The sequence below is a fragment of the Spermophilus citellus genome (assembly GCF_964194105.1).
Source record: "Spermophilus citellus genome assembly, chromosome: 11".
Taxonomy (NCBI): domain Eukaryota; kingdom Metazoa; phylum Chordata; class Mammalia; order Rodentia; family Sciuridae; genus Spermophilus; species Spermophilus citellus.
This window is the reverse complement of record NC_138192.1, coordinates 45,917,022-45,942,200: the sequence shown is the minus strand read 5'-3', so window position 1 is coordinate 45,942,200 and position 25,179 is coordinate 45,917,022. Positions and strand designations below refer to the sequence as shown.

The window sequence follows — 25,179 nt, the reverse complement described above, 5'->3', positions numbered from 1 at the left end:
AAAATCAATTTTAAATGTGGTCTGGAAAGATAAAATTTCTCATTGAAAACCATAAAATCTTCTGAATTATTTTTTTAGTATATCTGAAACTTTTGGATATAATATGAACCTTCACTGACTTCAAGGAGAAAGCCAATCATCAACCCTGGAAAGTTCTATGGTTGGGGACAGTGTGGGTAACTTGCAGCTGTACGAAGAAAGCTGGTAGGACTTGATATTTAATTTTGTTCATGCAAAATGCTAACCTTGCAATCTGAACTTCATAAATGCAAGATTAGGGTGAAGAAATGAATGGAGATCAGTGATATATGGAAGGTCTATGAGATATAAAGTCTGAGAACTCAGTAGATGCTACATAATGGCAGGGAGTCTTGTCTTTTGTTGTTCAACATTTTACCCCCAGTTCCCAGAAAAGAACCTGGCACAAAGTCACTTCTTAATTTCTGTTCAATGAATGAATGGATGAATTGATAAGAGCCGTGGCTAGGAGTCAAAGTATCAGTGGCTACTAAACTAGAGATGCTGGTTTCAAATTCTGTTTCCACCCCATAAAACTCATGATGTCAGTCATATGTTGTTATTGTGAGACCTTCTGCTCTCATGTATAATAACATAATTAGTAAGATTTTTTATGAATATTTAATATTGTGAGTTCTGAGCAGCTTACAGTCTAGGCACTGTAGGGGAATACACAGGGAAAATGATACAAAATCATGACTTCAAAAATTTTTCATATTTAATAGTCTAGATTACCAAAATAGAGCATCTTAAATGATTAAAATAAAGATTACAACTCATAGCACTGATCATAAAAAATTTTCCCTAGATTTCAAAGAAATACAACATATATAGAAAAACATGGCTGCTCATTTCCCCATCCCAGATACATTCATTTCTTTTATAATATTGTAAACATCAAAATACTCTCCATTTTAATTCCTTGATATAGCTAAAAGTCATTCTTTTAGTATTGTTTTAAACTATTATTCCCAATAATTTCCCCTCCAACACTTGAGCCTTAACTTTTTATTGGCTGCTAGTATCAGTACTATGTGATACCATTTATTGAAGTCTCTTGGTAGCAAAAAGACAAATAATATTCAAGAAACTCCAAATATTGAGATTGGCAAGATATACACATTCAAGGAGCCAGAATATGACAAGAAGCAGCTTCAGAAAGAGCACAAGGCAAGGGGCTGCAGTGGGGCCTGTTTTTCCAAAGAATCAGAATCATCAGAAATCTGTCCCTGAAGAGTCTCCCTGGGAGGATATTCAAAATCAAAGACTGTCAGGGGCCTCAGAAGCAACAGGCCTCTCATCTGTTAGTGTTCTGTTTAATTGACTTTACTGCAAATACATTTACCCAATTTCTTTTCCCTTTGTCTTTTTTGTTTCCTCATGATATTTAACTATCACGGGCCTTGTTTACTCCCTAATCAGTGATCTTTTCTTCTTTTTTGTATATTTTATTCTGAATATTATCATTTCTGCTTACTCTTGACTATAGGCTGTGATAGCTCCTCAGCTTTCTAACAGAACTGATCGCTGTATTTTTTTTATATTTCTAGCCTAAGTTCCTAAGAAGATTTTCCAGAAGAGTCTGAGGCCATCACAAGCAATGTGAGTGGCTTTTCTAGTGAGGCCCAATGACACCTACAGAGGCAACTTTGTGGTCTGCAGCACCACGCTGTGGAACGCACGGGGAGCCTCAGGGAAAGGCCTTTGGAGAGGACAAGAGTCAGATATGAGTGTAATTCAAGATCTTCTGCCACACCTATGATCAAGTCACTGAACTTCCTTAGGCCATTCTTTCCTTCTCTACAAAATGAGGGGAAAACCCACATATAATCCATGAAAAGAGGTAATGTAGGTGAAAATTATTAAAAAGTTTATTAAACTCCTGCATATTTATAAACTAATTCTACTATTATTCTTGCCCTTTTTAGGAGTCAAAATCATTGAAATAAAGTGCTTTTTGAAAAAGTGAAATCAAGGTTTTTTGTTGTAAAAAACTTTTACCTCCTTGGTTAGATTATCACTATATGTATGTATATATATATGTGTGTGTGTGTGTGTGTGTGTGTGTGTGTGTGTGTATGCTATTGTGAGTCAGGTTGTTTTCATGATTTCTTTTTTAGCAGATTCATTACTAGAGTATAGAAAAGCTATTGTTTTCTGTCTATTAATCTTGTATTCTGGTATTTCATTGAATTTGTTTATCAGCTCTAGAAGTCTCTGGTTGAAGATTTTTGGGTCTTCTATGTATAGGATCATGTCATCAACAAATTGACACCTAAAATTCTTTTCCTATTTGTAGGACTTTGATGATTGTTCTGGCTAGAGTTTCAAGTACTATTTTGAATAGAAGTGGTGAGAGTAGACATCCTGTTTTATTCCTGATTGCAGAGGAAATACTTCCAATTTTCCACATTCAGTATGATGTTGGCTTTGGGTTTGTTGTATATAGCTTTTCTGATGTTGAGGTGAGTTTCTTCTTCCCATAGTTTCTTCAATGTGTTTAACATGAGTGGAAGCTAGATTTTGTCAGTCTTTTTCTGCACCTATTGAGATGATGATACTTGACCTTCATTCTATTTTTGTGCATTAATTTGAGTTTGTTGTACCAACCTTGCATCTCTAGGCTGAAACTAACTTGATCATGGTTTATTATCTACTTCATGTGTTTTGAGTGTGGTTTTCCAATACCTTATTAAAGATTTTTGCTTGTATCTGGATATAAAGTGTTCTTTCCTTGGGGCTGGGGATGTGGCTCAAGTGGTAGCGCGCTCGCCTGGCATGCGTGTGGCCCGGGTTCGATCCTCAGCACCACATACCAACAAAGATGTTGTGTCAGCCGAGAACTGAAAAATAAATATTAAAATTCTCTCTCTCTCTCTCTCTCTCTCTCTCTCTCTCTCTCTCTCTCTCTCACTCTCTCTTTAAAAAAAAAAGTGTTCTTTCCTTGATATGTCTTCATCTGGTTTTGCTGTCAGGGTGACATGGGCTTCATGGAATGATTTTTTTGCAGTGTTCCCTAGCTTTCTATTTTATGGAATAATGTGAAGAGGGTTGGAGTTTTAAAGGTTATTCTTTAAAGGACTGGTAGAATTTGAATGAGAATCTCTCTGGCTTGAAATTTTCTTTGTTGGAAGCCGTTTTATTACTGCTTAAATCTGTTTATTATTGATCTGTTTACGTTTTCTATATCTTTGTGGATCAATTTGAGTAGATCATATGTGACTACAAATTTGTTGATATCTTCTATATTTTCTAATTTTAATGGAAAATACTTTTTCAAAATACTTCTTAATGACCCACTGGATTTCAGAAATGGCTGTGGTGCTACCTCATTTTTCATCACTAATTTTGTTGTTTGAGTCATCTCTCTTCCTTTTGGTTAGTTTGACTAGGGGTTTATCAACCTTGTTTATCTTTTTAAGAAACCAACTCTATATTACATTAATTATTTTAATTTTTATTTCTTTTTTAATTTATTTTAAAAATGTTCTATTTTATTAATTTTGGCATTAATCTTAATTATTTCCTGTCTTCCATTGGTTTTGCTGGGATTGTGGCTCAGCGGTAGAGTGCTCGCCTAGCACAGGCGGGACCGCGGTTCGATCCCAGCACCACATAAAAATAAAGGCATTGTGTTAAAAAAATAGATTGTTCCTGCTTTTATATAGCTTTTATATATAACATTAGACTGCTTACTTGGGATATCTATATCTTTTTTTTTTAAAGGTAGGCACTTAATGCTATATGCTCCCCTACCTTCATAGTGTCCCATTAATTTTGTTATGTTATCACTATTTTCATCTGAAATTAGATTTTTGAAATTTCTTCTTCTTTTCTTCTAAGATCCATTTCTTATTAAATAAGAGCAATAGTAGAGGCATTGCACTGATACCTGATCTCAGATGAAACCACAGAGCTATAGTAATGAAAATAACATAGTATTGACATAAACAAAGATATGAAGATTGGTGCAATAGAATAGAAGACAGAGAGACAAATCCACATAGATAACAGGCATCTGATTCTTGACAAAGGTGCCAAACTATATGTTATAGAGAAGATAGACTATTTAATAAATGGCATGGGAAAAACTGGATAATCATTTGTAGAACAATGAAAGTAGATCCCTATCACCCATTCTGCACAAAAATCAACTCAAAATGAATCACATGCCCAGGAATTAGACCAGAAAGACTGCAACTTGTAGAATAAAACATAAGATCAACACTCCAACCTAGCACAAGAAGAAAACATCCTTAATAAGACTCATTGAGCTCAAGAAATAAAACCAGGAATCAATAAGTGGAATGGCATCAAAGAAAAAAAAAAAAAAACTTCTGAACAGCAAAGAAAACAAAAGCATGAAGAAACAGCCTACATAAAGAAGAAAATCTTTGCCAGCTACTCTTCTGATAAGAGATTCATATCCAGGATATATAAAGAATTCACATTGAACCTGGAAGAAGAAAATAATTCAACCAACAAATTGTCAAATGATCTAAATAGATATTTATTTCCTTATTTATTTATTTATTCATTGGTATTGGGGATTGAACTCAGGGGCACTCAACCACTGAGCAACATCTACAGCCCCATTTTGTATTTTATTTAGAGACAGGGTCTCACTGAATTGCTTAGTGCCTCATGTTTTCTGAGGCTGACTTTGAACTCTGGATTTTCCTGCCTCAGCTTCCCGTGATGCTGGTATTACAGGCATGAGCAACCATGCCCAGCTTAGATAGACATTTCTGGAAAGAAGAAATACAAATGGCCAACAAATATATGAAATAATGTTTATCATCCTTAACAATCATGGAAGTGCAAGTCAAAAACTACACTCAAAATTTATCTCACTCACTTCAGTTAGAATGGCAATTGTCAAAAATATTAATTTTAGCAAGGATTTGGAGATAAATGTACACGTATAATAGTTGTTGCACTGAAAATTAGTACAACCACTTTGGGAAGCACTATGGAGATTCCTCAAAGACTAGGAACAGGACCACTATATGATCCAAGTTTTCCAATCTTTGGTATTTGCCCAAAAGAACAAAAATCAACATACTACAGGGAAACATGCATACAAATGTATATAGCAGCACAATTCACAATAACCAGCTTATGGAACAAGCTTAGGTGTCTATCAACAGATGAAGAGAATATGATATGTGCAAATATTGGAGTTTTATTCAGCCACAAACAAGATTTAAATCTGGCCATTTGCTGATAAATGGATGAAGAATATCACGTTAAGTAAAAATAAGCCAGTCTAAAACAGTATCAAATGTTTTTAATCATTTGTGAAAGCTAGAAAGAAAAAAAAAACAATTGAAAATGAAAGTTCTCACAAAAATAGAAAGGAGACCAGTAGAGAGAAGGGGGGAATTTAGGAGGGAAGTGGTAAGGGCATGGGGAAGTATTGGGGAATGATACCTACCAAATTATGTTATGTCTGTATACAAATATACAAATTCTTCCTATATATAAATATAATGCACTAATTAAAATAATAATAATGGAAAGGAGATCAGTAGAGTAGAACAAGAGGATTCAGGAGGAGGTGAGGGAAAGGGAAGATACTGGAGAATTGTATTGATCAAATTATGTTATGAATGTTTGAATTATATTCAAATATAGTATAATGAATCCCACTATTATGTATAATTTTAATGCACAAATAAAAACACCAAATGAGGGACAAAGGGAGAAATTTATGTTTCTTGGAATATCATTCTAAATTTTGTAATATCTATAAAATTTTCTCAGTATACTTCATGCAAAAATTCTGTTGTATGTTAAGTTGAACACAGTGACCTGAAAGTTTAATATTAACGGGTCTGCATTCCAAATGGTGTTGGAGAAACCATAAATCAAGAGTGAAATCAGTATTCCTTGATACTCTCCTGCAATCAGTTGTCACTTTCCTCGGGTAAGTAGGCAAAGGGCCATTTGTAGAACTGCCAAACCCAAGTCCCCCATGCTGCAATTTGAGCCCATTTCCTATTATTTTATCCACTATGGAAAACAACAACAGCTGGACACATCAATTTGCATAATAACCTCTCTTGCTCAGAGATTGTTGGAAGGTCAGGTCTGTATTCTTGCTAACCCATCTCTGCAGAAACTCTCTCAAATTTCTTTTGCTCCTTTCTGAGCAATAAAGCTGTTTTGTTATTGTTGTTGTTGTTTTTTAGAAAGCTGTACTGCCTGTAAAATTTTTGAGTGCTTGACTACATAAGACTCCTTTTCCAAATCTTTCACATTTTCTTAGTTAGAGAAGATGTTTTAAAAAGAAACAAAAACGACAACAAAATACCCTTCTTTTATGAATAAATCATCTGGCTAGTATTCTGGAGTGATTTAGCTTTTTCTTTTTCTTTTCTTTTCTTTCTTTTTTTTTTTTTTCTCATGCACTGCTGAGACTTTTGTAGCATATCAAATTCAACTGCGATTAAATCCTTGGCTGGAAGGTAAATTTGGGGATTAATTTAGTCCTGATTATACTGTAAGAAATTTCATAATATCAGTGACAAATAATGTACATAAACTTTCAGATTTTTACAATGTTTTCTTATATGGATAAGCTTACGGGAACCAGTGAAGGAATTTTATTTTAATGTAATACAAATGAGATTCAACTCAGGGTAGAATCCTTTCTCACTTCTTATGGTTCCTTAAGATTCTCAATTTGAGGATTACGTATAGAGAGCTACACTAGACAAATGCACAGATTTTACTTTCCATAACTTTATTATAGTGATAAACTTAAAATTCATGAAAAAAGCTTATGATTTATTTCAAGTTATAAAAATATATACATTTTTAATTTTGAAATATTTCTATACAAGTATTATTTAAGGAGATGAGACCACATAGAAATAACATTTATTTTTACAGATTTTGAAGATAATCAGATCTGATGAAGGGTGGTGATCCCATAATTTAAAACAAACAAATCCAATGGAAAAGACTTCACTGCTGGTTTTTATGAAGTATTAAAGTAATTGGCCCTGGACTACCCTTCTTTAAAAAAAAAAAGTCTGCTAACATTGGGGAAACATACAAAATAGCAGATTTTATGCAATAGGCAGAGCAAGACTGCGATCAAATTAGAAAAGAGAAATTCATTTTGGGCCTGTCTCTGTGCATGGAGATAATTGGGTCACTATAAGACATAGCTAGAGTAGAAGAGGAGCATGGTGGAGAACCATTAAGCTGATATGTCAGAGTTTAGATTGCAAAGTGGCTGGCATCTAATGAGTAGGGCACACAACAGTAAACTGCATTGGGAAGTGTATGTAGAACTTTAGAAGAAGGACTTCCACGGATCCTTCCTCAAGGCTATATCTACAGATGCAAAGGGTGAGATTAGGTACTGTTTACAAGAAATCAGCTGCTACAGAACCAAAAGCGAAATAGACCAGAATTTGGGCTATGCTGGAAGATCATGGAATTCTGGATTTGTCTGTGTAAAGAGACAGTTCTAACACTCTGGACATGCAACAAAGACAACCACAGCAATAAACCTACCTTAGGGACTAAGATCATGACCTAAAAGGTTTTTTAATACCCACCCTAAGAAAATATAAAACAAGATCTCAACACCTTCACACATAAAACAGAGGTTAGTATTGAAGTCTTCCAAAGTAGACAGCCTTGGGAAATAACTCTAGCTTTTTGTAGATCTTGAAGAAAACCAAGTTGGAAATCATGCATGAGATGGGTGCAGTTATGCCCAGAGAAGCGAGTATCCATATTCAATAATCCTTCAATTCCATTCACCATATTAACAGAAGAAAGGAGAGAAATAATTCTATTGACTCAGTAAAAGCAGGGAAAGATTTAACAAAACTTCAAACTCATCCAAGATAAAAACTCAGCAACCTGATAAAGGACATATATGAAAATCCTCTGCTGACACTGCAGTGCATGGTTCATATTGAATGGTTTTTCTCCAAAATGTACAACTCAAGGGTGTCCACTCTCCATGTCTTCTATTCAAAGTTGTGTTTTTGGTATTAAATAATACAATAAAGTAATAATAGGAAATAAGAGACATAAAAACTAGGGGAGAAGAAATAAATCCATTGTTATTTAATGATGGAATGGTCATTTACATAAGGAAATCTAAGCAATCCATAAAGAAGTTGCAAGAACTATCAGAAATTTAGCAGTTTTCATTTAAAAGAGCATATAAATATTTAGGAATAAAGGTAAATAAAATTCACCATGACCTTCATGTGGAAAACTATACAACACTGCTGGGAAAAATTAAAGTAGGTTATAATAAATGGTGAAATATACCATGTCCTTGACTTGTAATGTTGTTGAGATGTCCTAGGGTTGATCTGTAAATTCAATGCAAAATCCACAAAATTATTTTTTATCAAAATGGGAGTTGCTTTTAAAGTTTATCTGAAAATGCAAACCAAGGGAGAATAGCAAAATTAATTTTGGGGAAACACACACACACAAACTTACACACACACACACACACACACACACACACACACATATAGGATAGGGCTTACATAAATCCTAAAGTTTGATTTCAAGTGTTTTGGGAAGATTCACTGATTAAGACCATACGGTTTTTGTGTAAGGATAAATGCATGGATGGAATACAATACAGTGCACGAAGATCCCCCCCACGCACATGTTCATTGTTTTCTAAATATACAACAAAGTAATCTAATGATTATAGTTATTTATTTCTATTAATGCTGTAGAAACAGAAGGATTTCCAAAAGAAAAAAATAACAAATATGGACCTGTCAATCATACTTTTTAGAAAATAATTCATAAAGAAAAACAAATCTAAGGTAAAAGCAAAATTTATAACTTTTAGGAAAAAAAATAGAACTAAAACTTTATGACCTTGCAATTAAAAACTGCATTCCTCCCTCCCATCTTTTCTTCTTTCTTTCTTTCATATGCTCATCAATGAGAAAATAAGGGTTTATTTTTGTTTTTGTTTGGGTACTGGGAGTTGAAATCAGGGGCATTTGACCACTGATTCACATCCCCAGCCATCTTTTGTATTTTATTTTGAGACAGGATATCACTGAATGGCTTAGTGCCTTGCTTTTTCTAAGGAGGGCTTTGAACTTGTGATCTTCCTGCCTCAGCCTCCTGAGCTTCTAGGATTACAGGCATGTGCCACTGCACCCAGCTAAAACATAAGACTTTAATTCCTGATTGAAAATTGCCTTACCTGTAGCCAGGCAACACAGTCTCAGCCATAACTCAGACAGTATGGTCACTAAAGACTGATTAATAGGGTTGGTTGGATATGCTGAAATAATTTGGTTTGAGCCAAACAAGCCCCAAAAGCCCTACACTGGACAGAAGTCCAGCTAGATAATTTTTCTGGCCTTTTCCAGTTTCTTTGAGTCATTCAATTTCAGTATGCTTATTTAGTTTTCTTGACACAATTGGCTGGTCATGGAAAGGCACTTTGGAAAACAGTTATACAGGCAATTCTTTCCCTCATCAAGTTCATTTATTGATGCTTTAATGCCCTCCATTGATGTATAAGCTCTGTTTATTGTACCACCTCTGACAGAAACTTTCAGGTGGTGTTTTTTTTTTTTTCAGAATTGGCTACATTTTTAAAAATAATTGACATAGCTGAATTTGCACAGGAGATATTTCTTTTTTCCATCTAAAAAGACTTTCCCATCATAAATTATTTGTTGGTCAGGGGTCCATGTTGTATTTGACATCTGCAAACATTCATTAACATAAAATGACAAATACTCAGGTGGCAAAAAATTTATGCAACTTGGAACAGGAAAACAGACTAAGGCAGAGAACAGGGTGAATCATTCATCTTTCTTAAACTTTACTGTAGCTGCTCAAATTTTACTTGCTTCTATCTCTTTAAGTGGATATTGTGAGAAATATTGAGCTATCTGTATAAGTCACTCAACAATGAATTCAGCAAGGAGAAGGGAATCACATTTAAAACATGAACATATAAATTTTAAAAAAAAAACTTTTCAGTTTAAGAAAGTCCCATTTGTTGATTCTTGTTATTAACTCTTGTGCTATGGGTGTCCTGTTAAGGAATTTTGAGCCCGTCCCCACAATCTGTAGATCGGAGCCAACTTTTTCTTCTATCAGACGGAGAGTCTCTGATTTGATATCTAGCTCCTTTATCCACTTTGAGTTGACTTTTGTGCATGGCGAGAGGAGGGGATTCAGTTTCATTTTGTTGCATATGGATTTCCAATTTTCCCAGCACCATTTGTTGAAGATGCTATCCTTTCTCCATTGCATGTTTTTAGCTCCTTTATCAAATATAAGATAGTTGTAGCTTTGTGGATTAGTCTCTGTGTCCTCTATTCTGTACCATTGGTCCACCCGCCTGTTCTGGTACCAGTACCATGCTGTTTTTATTACTATTGCTCTGTAATATAGTTTGAAATCTGGTATCGCTATACCACCTGATTCACACTTCCTGCTTAGAATTGTTTTTGCTATTCTGGGTCTTTTATTTTTCCATATGAATTTCATGATTGCTTTATCTATTTCTACAAGAAATACCATTGGGATTTTGATTGGCATTGCATTGAATCTATAGAGAACTTTTGGTAATATCACCATTTTGATGATGTTAGTGCTGCCTATCCATGAACAAGGTATATTTTTCCATCTTCTAAGATCCTCTTCTATTTCTTTCTTTAGGGGTCTGTAGTTTTCATTGTATAGGTCTTTCACCTCTTTCAAGAATCAACAAATGGGACTTTCTTAAACTGAAAAGTTTTTTCTCAGCAAGAGAAACAATAAGAGAGGTAAATAGGGAGCCCACATCATGGGAACAAATTTTTACTCCTCACACTTCAGATAGAGCCCTAATATCCAGAGTATACAAAGAACTCAAAAAATTAGGCAATAAGAAAACAAACAACCCAATCAACAAATGGGCCAAGGACATGAACAAACACTTCACAGAGGAGGATATACAATCAATCAACAAGTACATGAAAAAATGCTCACCATCTCTAGCAGTCAAGGAAATGCAAATCAAAACCACCCTAAGATACCACCTCACCCCAGTAAGATTGGCAGCCATGACGAAGTCAAACAACAACGAGTGCTGGCGAGGATGTGGGGAAAAGGGTACTCTTGTACACTGCTGGTGGGACTGCAAACGGGTGTGGCCAATTTGGAAAGCAGTATGGAGATTCCTGGGAAAGCTGGGAATGGAACCACCATTTGACCCAGCTATTGCCCTTCTCGGACTATTTCCTGAAAACCTTAAAAGAGCACACTACAGGGATACTGCCACATCGATGTTCATAGCAGCACAATTCACAATTGCTAGACTATGGAATCAACCCAGATGCCCTTCAATAGATGAATGGATAAAAAAATGTGGCATTTATACACCATGGAGTATTACACAGCACTAAAAAATGACAAAATTATGGAATTTGCAGGGAAATAGATGGCACTAGAGCAGATTATGCTTAGTGAAGCTAGCCAATCCCTAAAAAACAAATACCAAATGTCTTCTTTGATATAATGAGAGCAACTAAGAACAGAACAGGGAGGAAGAGCAGGAAGAAAAGATTAACATGAAACAGAGACATGAGGCGGGAGGGAAAGGGAGAAAAAAAGGGAAATCACATGGAAATGGAGGGAGACCCTCATTGTTATACAAAATTATATATAAGAGGTTATGAGGGGAATGGGATAACAAACATGGAGGGAAATGAATTACAGTAGATGGGGTAGAGAGAGAAGATGGGAGGGGAGGGGAGGGGGGATAGTAGAGGATAGGAAAGGTAGCAGAATACAACAGTCACTAATATGGCAGTATGTAAAAATGTGATGTGTAACCGATGTGATTCTGCAATCTGTATTTGGGGTAAAAATGGGAGTTCATAACCCACTTGATTCTAATGTATGAAATATGATTTGTCAAGAGCTTTGTAATGTTGTGAACAACCAATAAAAAAAATAAAAAAAATAAATTTTTAAAAAAAAGAACTGAACTGAATGTTTCAGGTTTAACCTTGGAGAAGTTTGTACTGCCTAGTGTTCAATTAAAGAGATTCTGAAACCTTTGGGATGGTGAACATTTACTATAGGTTATTTGTAAAAACAAAATGTGTATGTAATATAATTGCAATAATGTATTTGTTAAAATTTATAATTTTAAGTATTTGTATTTTTAGGTCTTAAGACAAACTATGTATTTCTTCTGTTTTCTGGGGGTACCAGGGATTGAACTGAGGGGCACTTGACCATTGAGCCACATCCCCAGCCCTATTTTGTATTTTAATTAGATACGTGGTATCACTGAATAGCTTAGTGCCTCGCTTTTTCTGATGTTGGCTGTAAAGCTTGAGATACTCCTACCTCAGCCTCCCCGGCCACAGGGATTATAAGCATGTGCCACTGTGCCCAGCTAAACTTATGTGTTTCTAATAATGTATTCATTTGTTATTTCAGGCAGCACTCATTAAGAACTTGTGAAGTGGATATTGTGTTAAATACTTTATACATGACTAAAGGGAAAGAGTAACCCATAATGTCAATAGGGAGTTCCTAGAGAGAGGTTAGAAAAATACAAGTTAAAAAGACAATTGCTTACTGTAGTCTTTTCCACATGCTCTTCCTTCCTGTTCTGTTCTTAGTTGTTCTCTTTATATCAAAGCAGACATTTGGCATTTGTTTTTTATATAAGAGGCTATGAGGGGCAAGGGGGAGGGAAAAAAAAGGGAGAGAATTGAACAACAGCAGGGGAGGTAGAGAGGGAAGATGGGAGGGGAGAGGAGGGGAGGGGGGATAGTAGGGGATAGGAAAGGTAGCAGAATACAACAGTCACTAATATGGCATTATGTAAAAATGTGAATATGTAACAGATGTGATTCTGCAATCTGTATTTGGGGTGAAAATGGGAGTTCAAAACACAATTTGAGTCAAATGTATGAAAGATGATATATCATGAGCTATGTAATGCTTTAAATAATCAATAAAAAATTAAAAAAAAAATAAAATAAAAAATAAATAAATAAATAAAACATTTGACTAGTAAAAAAAAAAAAAAAGACAATTGCATCAGGCAGAGAAAACCTTGATGAATGCAATAAACACTTACATTATGGAAGCCTTTAGGAGGGATGTTAACACACTGAAAGTCAAGTCAAAAGGCAAACATGAATTGGAATTTGAAAGAGCATACTTTATTAGAGTGGAGGGGGAATATCAGGCAAAGATGACCAAATACATTGAGAAAAGAAAGCAGAAAAAAAAGAAAGAAGAAAACAAAGTAGAATGTGAGGGAAGCAATCTTTGAAAACAATAGTGGGTGTTGGATGCAGGTAGCATTTCTGAGGATAAATGCCTCAAAAATGGTGTGGGATTGTATCCTAAGGGAAGTAGGGAGCCAAAGAAGGACTTAACTAGAAATTTCATCAAATTTACATCTTAGAACACTCACTTTCTGAGTCAATGTGATAATGGATTAGATGGAAATCCTCCTTTCTTTAATTTGTTGCCTCAGGTTCCCAGTTTTTTGTGAGATGCACTTCTGCTACTAGGTGGATGGTAAAATTTCACTACTAATTGCTGGCATCCAAATAAATGTCCTGCAATCATTACAAATGCTGCTTAAGGCCACACCCAAATGTACAACCTTCTGGAGACTTTATCAAAGTAAATTTATGTGTAAACCTAATAGTGTGAATGAAACCATAGGCAGTTTGAAAAATATAAATATTCAAATTCAGGTATTTATTTTTAGGCAGTACTAATTTTTTAACATATAATAGTCTATTTACTCTTATCTTAAACCAATGAGTGTTTTACAATTTAGGAATTCATTTTAAATGATGAAGTGCCTCAGTCCTTCTATTAACTTACTTTTGAGTGGGGCACACTCTTAAGTTTGGGTCTAAGTTTTTCATATTTTGTTAGTTATTTATATAAACATTATATCTTATCTGTCACATCTAAAGCATCTGAAATATGTAAGCTTGAAACTTGCATTTATGTATTTACTCTTTTAAATCTCTTTAGTGATATTTGTGAATAATCGTAATTGATTGATATATTTTGCTTACATTTATGAGGAATATACTTTAAGGCACAGAGTTCATAAAACAAAACTAGGCAATTCTGTATTTATTTAATTACTTTTCAAAACTTGGGATTGAATTTAGGGGTGCTCTACTAGTGAGCTATATCCTCAGTACTTTTTATTTTTTATTTTGAGGCAGGGACACCTTAAGTTGCCCAGGCTAGCCTCAAATTTTATGATCTTCCTGCCTCAGCTTCCTGAGTCACTGAGATTGCAGGTGTTCATCAAGCAAGGTTAATACCAAAGATCTGTATCAACTTTTATAGTGGAAGTAAATTGTCAGTAAATTGTAAGTATAGTTCCAAAACAAAGTATCAGCTAAACTATGACTATCCTACTATAAAACTATTTGCCCGAGGGATTTTCCCTTTTTAAAAAAAATATTTGATATTGACATTTTAAAAGAGAAGAGTTTATTGGGTGTTTGCTTTGTGAGAAAAATGAAATCTGAATAGATATTAATTTTAAAAATTCGTTTACACAAAATAAGTTAAATTTTCCAAATAATCTTAATAAAATTAAATACTGCATAAATTTGAATGTATTTTCATAGCTTGAAACTAGCTAATCATATTTTTAAATAAAATATGCTCCTGTTAACCTGGAGGGAAAGGGCCCATGCTTGTGATGAAACAAAGTGTTTGTATGGGATTTAGGTGGGGCTTGCAGACCAGAGATAAACATGCTTATTTTGCTTAAGGATGTGATTTGGATTTCTGCTCCTAAGACAAAGAATGTAGAGCCAGAATAAAGGAACACCAGATGTTACCTTTTTTGTAATTAAAGAGCATAAACCAAAATTTCCTAATTTGGAATAAGAGCCTTATTATACCTCATTACTACAATGTAAACGCCCCTATTATGTGACCTTCCAAGTTCAATCATTATTTTCAGTGCAAATATTTTTTGAGTTCCTACTATATTTGCATATTGGTCAAAGCACTTGAGATGTATCAGTGAACAGTGTACTCAAATGTATTGACAGTTCTGGATGTCGTTTCATGGTGGTATTAGATCCCAGACATATCTACAGATGAGAAGGAGGTTTTTGTTTATTGGTTTTATTTTTATTTTTTATTGAATTTTTAAATTTGTAACTTACTATGGAAATTTTCAAATTTATAAAGAAGAAGGAAGAATAGAATAAACTCTTTTGTACCCATTACATCTTATAAATTTATACCCAATATCCTTTGCCCTTAACTCTTTTTTTTGCTAAATATTTTTTAGTTGTACATGGACAACTAAAAAATATTTAGTTGTATTAAATATTTTAAATACAACTAAAAATAAAATAAAAATAAGTAACATAAAGGTATTGGACACAATACCTTTATGTTACTTATTTTTATGTGGTGCTGAGGATTGAACCCTGTGCCTCACATGTCTTAGGCAAGCACTTTACCACTGAGCTATAATCCCAGCCCCTTTGCCCTTTACTCTTTTGTCACATCTGCACTTTAAAAAATTTTAATAAATATTATATTAAAAATTATACTTTTATATGCACAAATGCATACAAAAATATAACATAATATTAATAAACTTTTACAAATTGAACATATTTGTGGATCCCAGAGCAATATACACTATAGTACTAATCCTCAGAAGAGTTCTCATTTATTAATTTTGCCTATTACTATATATTTTTTAGTTTATGTAGACTATAGTGTCATAGGATAACCTAGAATATAGTTATTTGTGTCTGGTTTCTTCTTCTTCTTCTTCTTCCTCTTCTTTTTTTCAATGTTATGCTTGTGAGTTTCACCCATATTTCTGCATGTAGTTTTAGGTTGCTCATTCTCATTTCTGTATAATAATGTATCATATGAATATGCCATACTTTCTTTTTAATACATTGTACACATGAGTATTTGCAGTCTCAGCTTGGGGCTAACAATAGTGCTTGTATAAACATTCACATTTGTTCCATTTAATGAAAAATATTATGTCGGGGATATGCATATTTAGCTTTGATAGATAATGCTAAATCTTTTCCAAACTGGGGATAACTTATTCTCCCAATAGCAAATTATGCATTTCCTTTTGCTCCATATTATTGTCTAGACTTATTTCTTTGTTTCACTGATGCTTTCTTTTTTTTCTTTTTTTTATTGATTGTTCAAAACGTTACAGAGCTCATGATATATCATCTTTCATACATTAGACTCAATTGGGTTTTGAACTCCCATTTTTACCCCAAATACAGATTGCAGAATCACAACTGTTACATACTCACATTATTACATAATGGCATATTAGTGACTGTTGTATTCTGCTACCTTTCCTATCCCCTACTATCCCCCCTCCCCTTCCCTCTCCTCCCATCTTCCCTCTCTACCTCCCCTGCTGTTGTTCAATTCTCTCCCCTTTTCCCCCCCTCCCCCTTGCCCCTCATAACCTCTTATAATTTTGTGTATCACTGAAGGTCTCCTACCATTTCCATATGCTTTCCCTTCTCTCTCCCTTTCTCTCCCCCCATTCGTCTTTGTTTACTATTAGTCTTTTCCTCATGCTCTTCCTTCCTGTTCTGTTCTTAGTTGCTCTCTTTATATCAAAGAAGACATTTGGCATTTGTTTTTTAGGGCTTGGCTAGCTTCACTTAGCATAATCTGCTCTAATGCCATCCATTTCCCTGAAAATTCTATGATTTTGTCATTTCTTAGTGCTGCATAATACTCCATTGTGTATAGATGCCACATTTTTTTTATCCATTCATCTATTGAAGGGCATCTAGGTTGGTTCCACAGTCTAGCTATTGTAAATTGTGCCGCTATAATCATTGATGTGGCCATATCCCTATAGTGCGCTCTTTTAAGGTCCTCAGGGAATAGTCCGAGAAGGGCGATAGCTGGGTAGAATGGTGGATCCATTCCCAGCTTTCCCAGGAATCTCCATACTGCTTTCCAAATTGGCCTCACCATTTTGCAGTCCCACCAGCAGTGTACAAGTGCACCCTTTTCTCCACATCCCCGCCAACACTTATTGTTGTTTGACTTCATAATGGCTGCCAATCTTACTGGAGTGAGATGGTATCTTAGGATGGTTTTGATTTGCATTTCTCTGATTGCTAGAGATGGTGAGCATTTTTCTCAGAGGAGGACATACAATCAAACACTGATGCTTTCTAAGGTTTGAACACTATATCCCATTATGATTTTAATTTGCATTCCATAGAGATTCATGAAGTTAATCACTTTCTTCCTCTTTCTCTTCTGCCTTCTGTATTTCTCGTTCTTGTTCAACTATTGGTGTATCTTCTTGTATAAAGAGTTTCTTTATTCTGACTGGAGTGAGATGAAATCTTAGAGTAGTTTTGATTTGCATTTCTCTAATTTCTAACAATGATGAACTTTTTATTCATATATTTGTTGATTGATTATCATTTTCTGAGAAGTGTCTGTTCAGGTCCTTTGCCCATTTATTGATTGGGTTATTTGGTTATTTATTATTATTATTATTATTATTATTATTATTATTATTATTATTATTATTTGGTGTTTAGCTTGTTTAGTTCCTTATATACCCTAGAAATTAGTGCTTTATCTCATGTGCGAAGGAATGTGATGGACATAATTATCCAAAGTACATTTATGAAGACAAAAATTGGTGTGAATATACTTTGTATACAACACGAGATATGAAAAATCTGTGCTCTATATGTGAATATGAAATGTAATTCATTTCTCTGTCATATATAAATTTAAAAATTAATTTTAAAAAAGAATACTTAAAAAAGAATTTCCCAAATCTTTTGATTATTTTCCCTTTTCTTAATTTTTTGAAGTTCCTTATTCTGTATGCACTCTGTTTCTTCCATGATTTATGTTACCTTTCAACTTTCTTAATAATGTCTTGATTAATAATATTTCTAGATTTAATATAGATTATCTTGTTCTTTTATGATTGGCACTTTTTAGTTTTAAATTTAAGAAATATTTAACTATTACTCATTCACAAGGATGTTTCCTTATACTTTTCCCCTTAAAAATGTCCTGTGTTGTCTCATAAATTTAGATTACAGTCCATCTTGGTCTGGAATCCACAGTACCTGGCACTTTTAGAAACCTGATAATGCTCATTTTTTTCAATGCAGCTGGACTTTTATAAGAAAAAATATACTCAAATTTTAGAAGTAAATTTCTGCCTAGTAAAATGCCATGCGTCATTCGGACTCGGCTATGGCTCTCAGCATAGTAACTTCAAAATATACTTGACTATTAGATATATCAGAAAAATAACAAATTCCTTTTTCACAATGGGTCTGGTGCCAGAACTGGCCTTGTGAAAACCTCCAAAAAATCAAAGCCCAAATGGGAAAGGAAAAGACTCACAAAAACATTGTTGTCATTGGGCACATAGATTCCGGCAAGTCTACCATTACTGGCCATCTGATCTACAAATATGTGGAATCGACAAAAGAACTATTGAAAAATTTGAGGAGAAAGCTGCTGAGATAGCAAAGGACTCCTTCAAGTAAGCCTGGGTCTTCGATAAACTGAAAGCTAAGCATGAGTGTGGTACCACCATTAACATCTCCCTGTGGAAATTTGAGACCAGCAAGTATTATGCGACTATCATTGATGTCTCAGGGCACAGAAACTCTATCAAAAAATATGATTACAGGCATGTCTCAGGCTGACTGTGATGTCCTGATTGTTGCTGCTGGTGAATTTGAAGCTGGTATCTCCAAGAATGGGCAGACCCGTGAGCCTGCCCTTCTGGCCTACACACTAGGTGTGAAACAACTAATTGTTGATATTAACAAAATGGATTCCACTGAGCCACCTCCTACACTCAGAAGAGATAGGAGGAAATCATTAAGGAAGTCAGCACCTATATTAAGAACATTGGCTACAACCCTGACACAGTAGCATTTGTGCCAATTTCTGGTTGGAGAGGTAACAACATGTTGGAGCCTAGTGCTAATATGCCTTGGTTCAAGGGATGGAAAGTCACCCATAAAGATGGCAGTGCCAGTGGAACCACACTGCTCGAAGCTTTAGACTGCATCCTGCCACCAACTCACCCAACTGACAAGCCTTTGCATCTGCCCTTCTTGGATGTCTACAGAATTGGTGGCATTGGTACTCTCCCTGTGGGCCAAGTGTAGAGTGATATTCTCAAGCCTAGTCTGGTGGTCGCCTTTGCTCCAGTCAATGTCACAACAGAAGTAAAGTCAATTGAAATGTACCATGAAGCTCTGAGTGAAGCTCTTTCCGGAAACAACGTGTGGGATTCAATGTCAAGAACATGTCTGTCAAAGATGTTCATTATGGCAATGTTGCTGGTGACAGCAAAAATGACCCATTAAGGGGCTGGGGATGTGGCTCAAGCGGTAGCACGCTCGCCTGTCATGCGTGCGGCCCGGGTTCGACCCTCAGCACCACATACAGACAAAGATGTTGTGTCCGCCGAGAACTAAAAAATAAATATTAAAAAAAAAATTTTCTCTCTCTTTCTCTCTCTCTCTCTCTCTCTTAAAAAAAAAAAAAAATGACCCATTAATGGAAGTAGCTGGTTTCACTGCGTAGGTGATTATCCTGAATCATCCAGGCCAAGTCAGTGTTGGCTATGACCCCGTACTGGATTGTCACACAGCTCACATTGCTTGCAAGTTTGCTGAAGTGAAAGAAAAAGTTAATGTCCATTCAGATAAAAAGCTGAAAAATGGTCCTAAATTCTTGATATGGTTCCAGGAAAGCCCATGTGTGTTGACAGCTTCTCTGACTATCCTCCTCTGGGTCATTTTGCTGTGTGATATGAGGTAGATGATTGCTGTGGGTGTCATCAAAGCAGTGGACAAGAAGGCTGCTGGAGCTGGCAAGGTCACCAAGTCTGCCCAGAAAGCTCAGAAGGCTAAATGAACATTACCCCTAATACCTGCCACTCAAGTCTTACCCCAGTGGAGAAACAATGGTCTCAGAAATATTTGTCTCAATTGGCCATTTACGTTTATTAATAAATAAATTAATGATAACAATGCATCGTAAAATCTTCAGAAGGAAAGGAAAACATTTTGTGGACCATTTGTGAGTGTCTGTGTCTATGCAGCAGTTTAAAATTATTAGTTTTTAAAATCAGTACTTTTTAATCGAAACAACTTGACCAAAAATCTGTCACAGAATTTTGAGACCCATTAAAAAAAAAAAAAAAAAAAAGCTTAATGAGAAACCTGTGTCTTCTTTTGGTCATCATGAACTTCTATACAAATGTTAGGCAAGAATTCCTCAACCTATTTCTGGGGTTGAGATTCTCTTAACTTCATAAGTATAATTAAGTTTTCTGGTTGGGAATTTAGTTTGGAAGGAAAACTAGGGGGGATCTTGTCTCAAGTACCTAGTGAGTATCTGGGAGGACTGTATTGATTACAACATCTGGTTAGGGTAAAAAATAACTTTGTGATTTACTTTAGAGTGCCACAACTGTAATATTAAAGGCTGTTACTTATAGGGGGAGAGACAGAAAGAAAGAAAAGAAATTAACAAATTTATGATGACAAATAGGAAACATACTTGTTTTCCTCTCTTCTTAGTGTCTCACTAATACAAATATTTAGAGGCAAAACATTATACTTTTATGGAACCAAATAAAAATTAATAAAATATTCAATACATTTCTGTAAATGGATACCATGCAGTCTTGAATGGCAAATAAGACAAACTGAAATATGGAGTAGGGTTAGTGAGGGTGGAGGGAAGGTGGACATTCTTTGCCATACCATGGAACACAAAACTCAGAGCCAGAAAGCATAGTGAGAGCTTATTCTAAAAAGGAAAAAAAAAATTGAGAAAGACAACTGCAATAGTGCACTCTTATAGCTCTGGTCTCCCCCTATTTACTAAGGTAATCCCCCCCTTTTTTCCCCTTTTCTCTTTTTTAGTAAAGAGAGAATGTACTTGGGAGGTTAAAATAAAAATGCACTGGCCTGTTTCAAGAACTTCATAGGTACTGAAGTGTTTACCAGATATCTAAAGTATTAAGGATTCTCTGAATTGCAGCAAAGCATGTGTTTGAGAGCCATTTCATAGAAGTAATCGTTTAGATCTGCACAACAATGTTTAGCTTTCTTTGTGTCAAAATCCTTACAAATAAATTGTTCAGTCTTAAAATAAGTAAAAAAAAATCCCTTTGTGCAATTAGAGAAATTCTCAAATTTCCAAGTATGATGTGCCCCCAAATATACTTCTCATCATCCTTTAACAAAACTCTTTTTTTCCCCCAATAAATGCATAAGTTTACACATTCTCTTATGTAATTTGGGCCTTTTGGCAAATGACATACAACTTAAGTGTGATTATAATATAGCATATATACTAGTACCATTCTCTTATAAAGATTTACTTCTAGCACTTAACTTTTCTATAAGTACATAATAAACATTTAAACATTAAAATCATTTGTTCCATGCCAAATTAGCCTTTTTTAGGGGGAAGAGGGAATTTGACTTTGGAATCAAGCAGCATTCCATGGCACATATTCCCCTTATAACATTCTTGAAAATTCTAAGAAAATTAAAAAAAAACAGAAATATTGAAAATTACAGCAAAAAGAATTCCATTTCAGATATTTAGAGTTTTTTTTTTTTCAAAATATAATTCCCAGAGTGCTAAAATAGAAGTCATACTGAGCCGTGTTTTAGTCAGCTTTTTCGCTGCTGTGACTAAAGGACCTGAATGGAACAACTATAAAGGAGGAATTGTTTATTTAGAGGCTTACAGTTTCATGGGGCTTAGTCCTTAGAAGGCAGGCTCCATTGCTTGGGGCTCATGGTGAAGCAGAACATCATGGAGGAAGCAACTCACATGATGATCTGGAAGCAAAGAGAAAAGTCTCCATTTGCCAGATAGAAATACATACCCCAACGCTGTGCCCCAATTCCCACTTCCTCCAGTCACACCTTACCACTTCAGTTAACGCTCAGTTTATCCTTATCAGGGAATTAATTCACCGATCATGTTAAGACTGTCACAATCCAATCATTTCTCCTCTGAACCTTCTTGCATCTAAACCACAACAAGTTGTATACATATTCTACTGATGGTGGTCAGAAGGACAGAAGACCTTTATGGTTAAGAAAGTTTGGAGAACTGGGATACAATCTTGACTTTCTATTTATGACACCTTGCCCCTAAGAAAACCCAAATTAAACTCCATCATCCTCATTTCAGTTAACAACTCATTATCCACATTTATCCTGTAGCTATAATTTCTAAGCATGTAACTCATATGTAAAATAAAGCTCACCGAATCTATTACTGGGAGAAATAGTTAATGTGACAAAGAAAATTTCAAATTGTTATTATAAATGTTCCCACAAAGAAAGCCCTAGGACAAATGTTTTGCACGTAAAATTCCATAAATCTGTTAAGGAAGGAGTAACATCCATCTTATACAAGTCTTTCCAAGAATAGAAAGGAAATGTATTATACTTTGTGTTATTCATCTATGGCTATATAACACAGCCCAGAGCTTAAGGGCTTAGAACAACACACATTAATCATCTCACAGTTCACATAGTTCAGAAATCTAGGCAAGGCTTCACTGAGACCTCTGGCTCAAGGTCTCTCCCAAGACTGCAATCAAGGAGGAGTTGCTGTTAACCAAGGGAGAAGGCTACAAGAAGACTAATTAGGTAGGTGAAACCAGGGCAGGAGTTTGGACATTTTAGCTTTGAGATGCTGAAGATGACAAGCAGTCAGGTGGATATATGGGTAGGCGAAGAAGTTTCAAAGGGAGATATAAAGCAGGAGGCCAGAAGAAACCACCTATTAATAAGTACAGATTGAAAAGACACAAGATGGATTACTGGGACTGATTCCTGGATGAAGAGGACTAGAATGAAGGTGGTAAAGAGATAGGAGGGACAAGAGGCAGTGGGTTCAGGAATCTGGTGAAGGGACTGATCAACTGTACCAAATGATCTTGAAAAATCAAGAATGATGAGGGCATTATATAACTGATGTCTACATATCCAAATGAAGTTTGTATCAATTCAAAATTTAATAGGCACAGTATTTATCATTTTACCTTTAATTAACATAAACTAATAGTGCATATTTATGAGGTAGCATATGATGTTTCGATCTAGATACATTATAGAAAAATTCAATCAAGACTCAATCTCATCACCATATCTATCACCTTTTAAAAGGTGACTAGAAGAGTCTAAAATTGTCAAAAGGTTGAGTAAGTGGGGGCCTGGTAGCATACACCTTAATCCCAGTGATTCAAGAGAGTGAGGATGGAAAGTTTGAGGCCAGCCTCAGCAACTTAAGAAAACCCTGAATCAAAATTTTTAAAAATTGAAAGAACTGGGGATGTAGTTCAGTGGTAAGACACCCTTCAGTTTAATCCCCAGTCCTCCAGTCCCCCCAAAAAATGTTAAGTAGTAGTTCACAAATTCCCTACTGCTCTACCCTCAAACACTCACCTGTGGATGGCAAATTAGGAAAATCCCTAAGAACTCAGCAGAGAAGACAGTCATGGAACTACCATATGACCCAGCTGTACCACGCCTCAATGTTTGCCCTAAAGAAATAGAGTCATCTAACACAGTGATCATGCATACCAATGTTTATAGCAGCACCATTCATAGTAGCCATACTATGGAAACAGACTAGTGTACATCAACAGATGAATGGATAAAGAAATATGTAATATACATGCACAATGGGGTTTTATTCAGACATAAAGAAAAAAATGAAATTATGACATTTGCAGGAAAATGTATGAAATTAGAAACCATCCTCTTAAGTAAAACATGTCAACCTCAGAAGGGTCCCGTGTTTTCTCTCCTATGTAGAAGCTAGAAAGGAAAAATGGAAAACAAAGGTGAGATATATATCTCCTCAAAATGAATGGTAGCTCAGTAGAGGAAAGGGACCAAGGAAAGTAAGGTTGGGATGGAGGAGAAAAAGAGCTAGGGAGTGTTATTGATCAAATTACATTGTTATCTTTTGTGCATGTATGAATATGTAATAACAAATCTCATTGATCTGTACAATTAGAATGCACCAATTAAAAATGTGGAAAAGAATTTGAGAAAAAAAACATTCACCAGGCTCCAATAACAGCTGCTCTATATAACTTCCAGATCATGTGATAATGCCAATATACTTCCAATTTCAAAAACAGACAAAAAGTCCAAGCAAAATTATGTGCCAACTTCACATATAAGCCTAGATGCAATACTAATAAAATAATAGAAAATTCAATTTAGGAATGTATTAAATCCAAGAAGTATTGAAAATCTATTAAAGCAATTTATCATGTTATCAAATTAAAGGAGAAAAACAAACACACGAGAGAAAAAAAAACTTTGGATAGAATTCAACACCCATTTATGACATAAACTATTAAATAAATAGAATATCCTTGAATATATAACAGATATCTAATCAGACTGGCAAAAGACATTGCACTTGATGGAATATTTGCTGGATTCCTTTAATATCAGAGACAACAAACACATCTCCATTTCTTCATTCCTAACTTGCATTTTATTGGAATGTTGAAAAAAAGAAAAGAATAAAGAAAGAAAACGTATGTGGATTAAGGAGGAAGAGACAAAATTGTCATTATTCACAAGTAATCAGATTGCATACAAAAATGGAAGAGATTCTGGAAACTGCTGTAATCAGTTGAAGATTAAAGAATTGTAAGTGGATATTAATGTTCATAGATGATCAAAGGATAAGAATATTAAAGGAAATGAAAAAAAAATATGAGCAAGGAATTTTCTTACAGGATATCAAGATTTAATTAAAGTGAAAGTAAAGGAGCTAGATAAACAGACCAAAGGATCACAACAGAAAATTGAGATACTAGCTTACATTTTTTTTGGACCCAGGTTATACAGAAGAAGGTATATCACGTTAAGAACAATGTAGGCCCCTTACAAATGCTGCTGTACTGATCTCAGGGAGAGAATAGATCTCTATCTTACTCTACACACAATAATTAAAATTTTACACTCCTAAGCAAATGTTGCAAAATATCAATATGACTGGACTAGAGAAATTTTTTTACATATTAAAACTAACTAGACATAAATTCTAAATGTACAC

The 25,179-nt window shown here is 34.9% G+C and overlaps 1 pseudogene across 1 annotated transcript; it reads left to right on the top strand.

Moving 5' to 3' along the window:
• Positions 1–18,423: 18,423 nt before the first annotated feature.
• LOC308631220 (elongation factor 1-alpha 1-like) lies at positions 18,424–19,977 on the top strand (annotated as a pseudogene). Its single transcript has 2 exons — positions 18,424–19,436; positions 19,628–19,977. The product of its transcript is annotated as an elongation factor 1-alpha 1-like (transcript).
• The last annotated feature ends 5,202 nt before the right edge of the window (positions 19,978–25,179 follow it).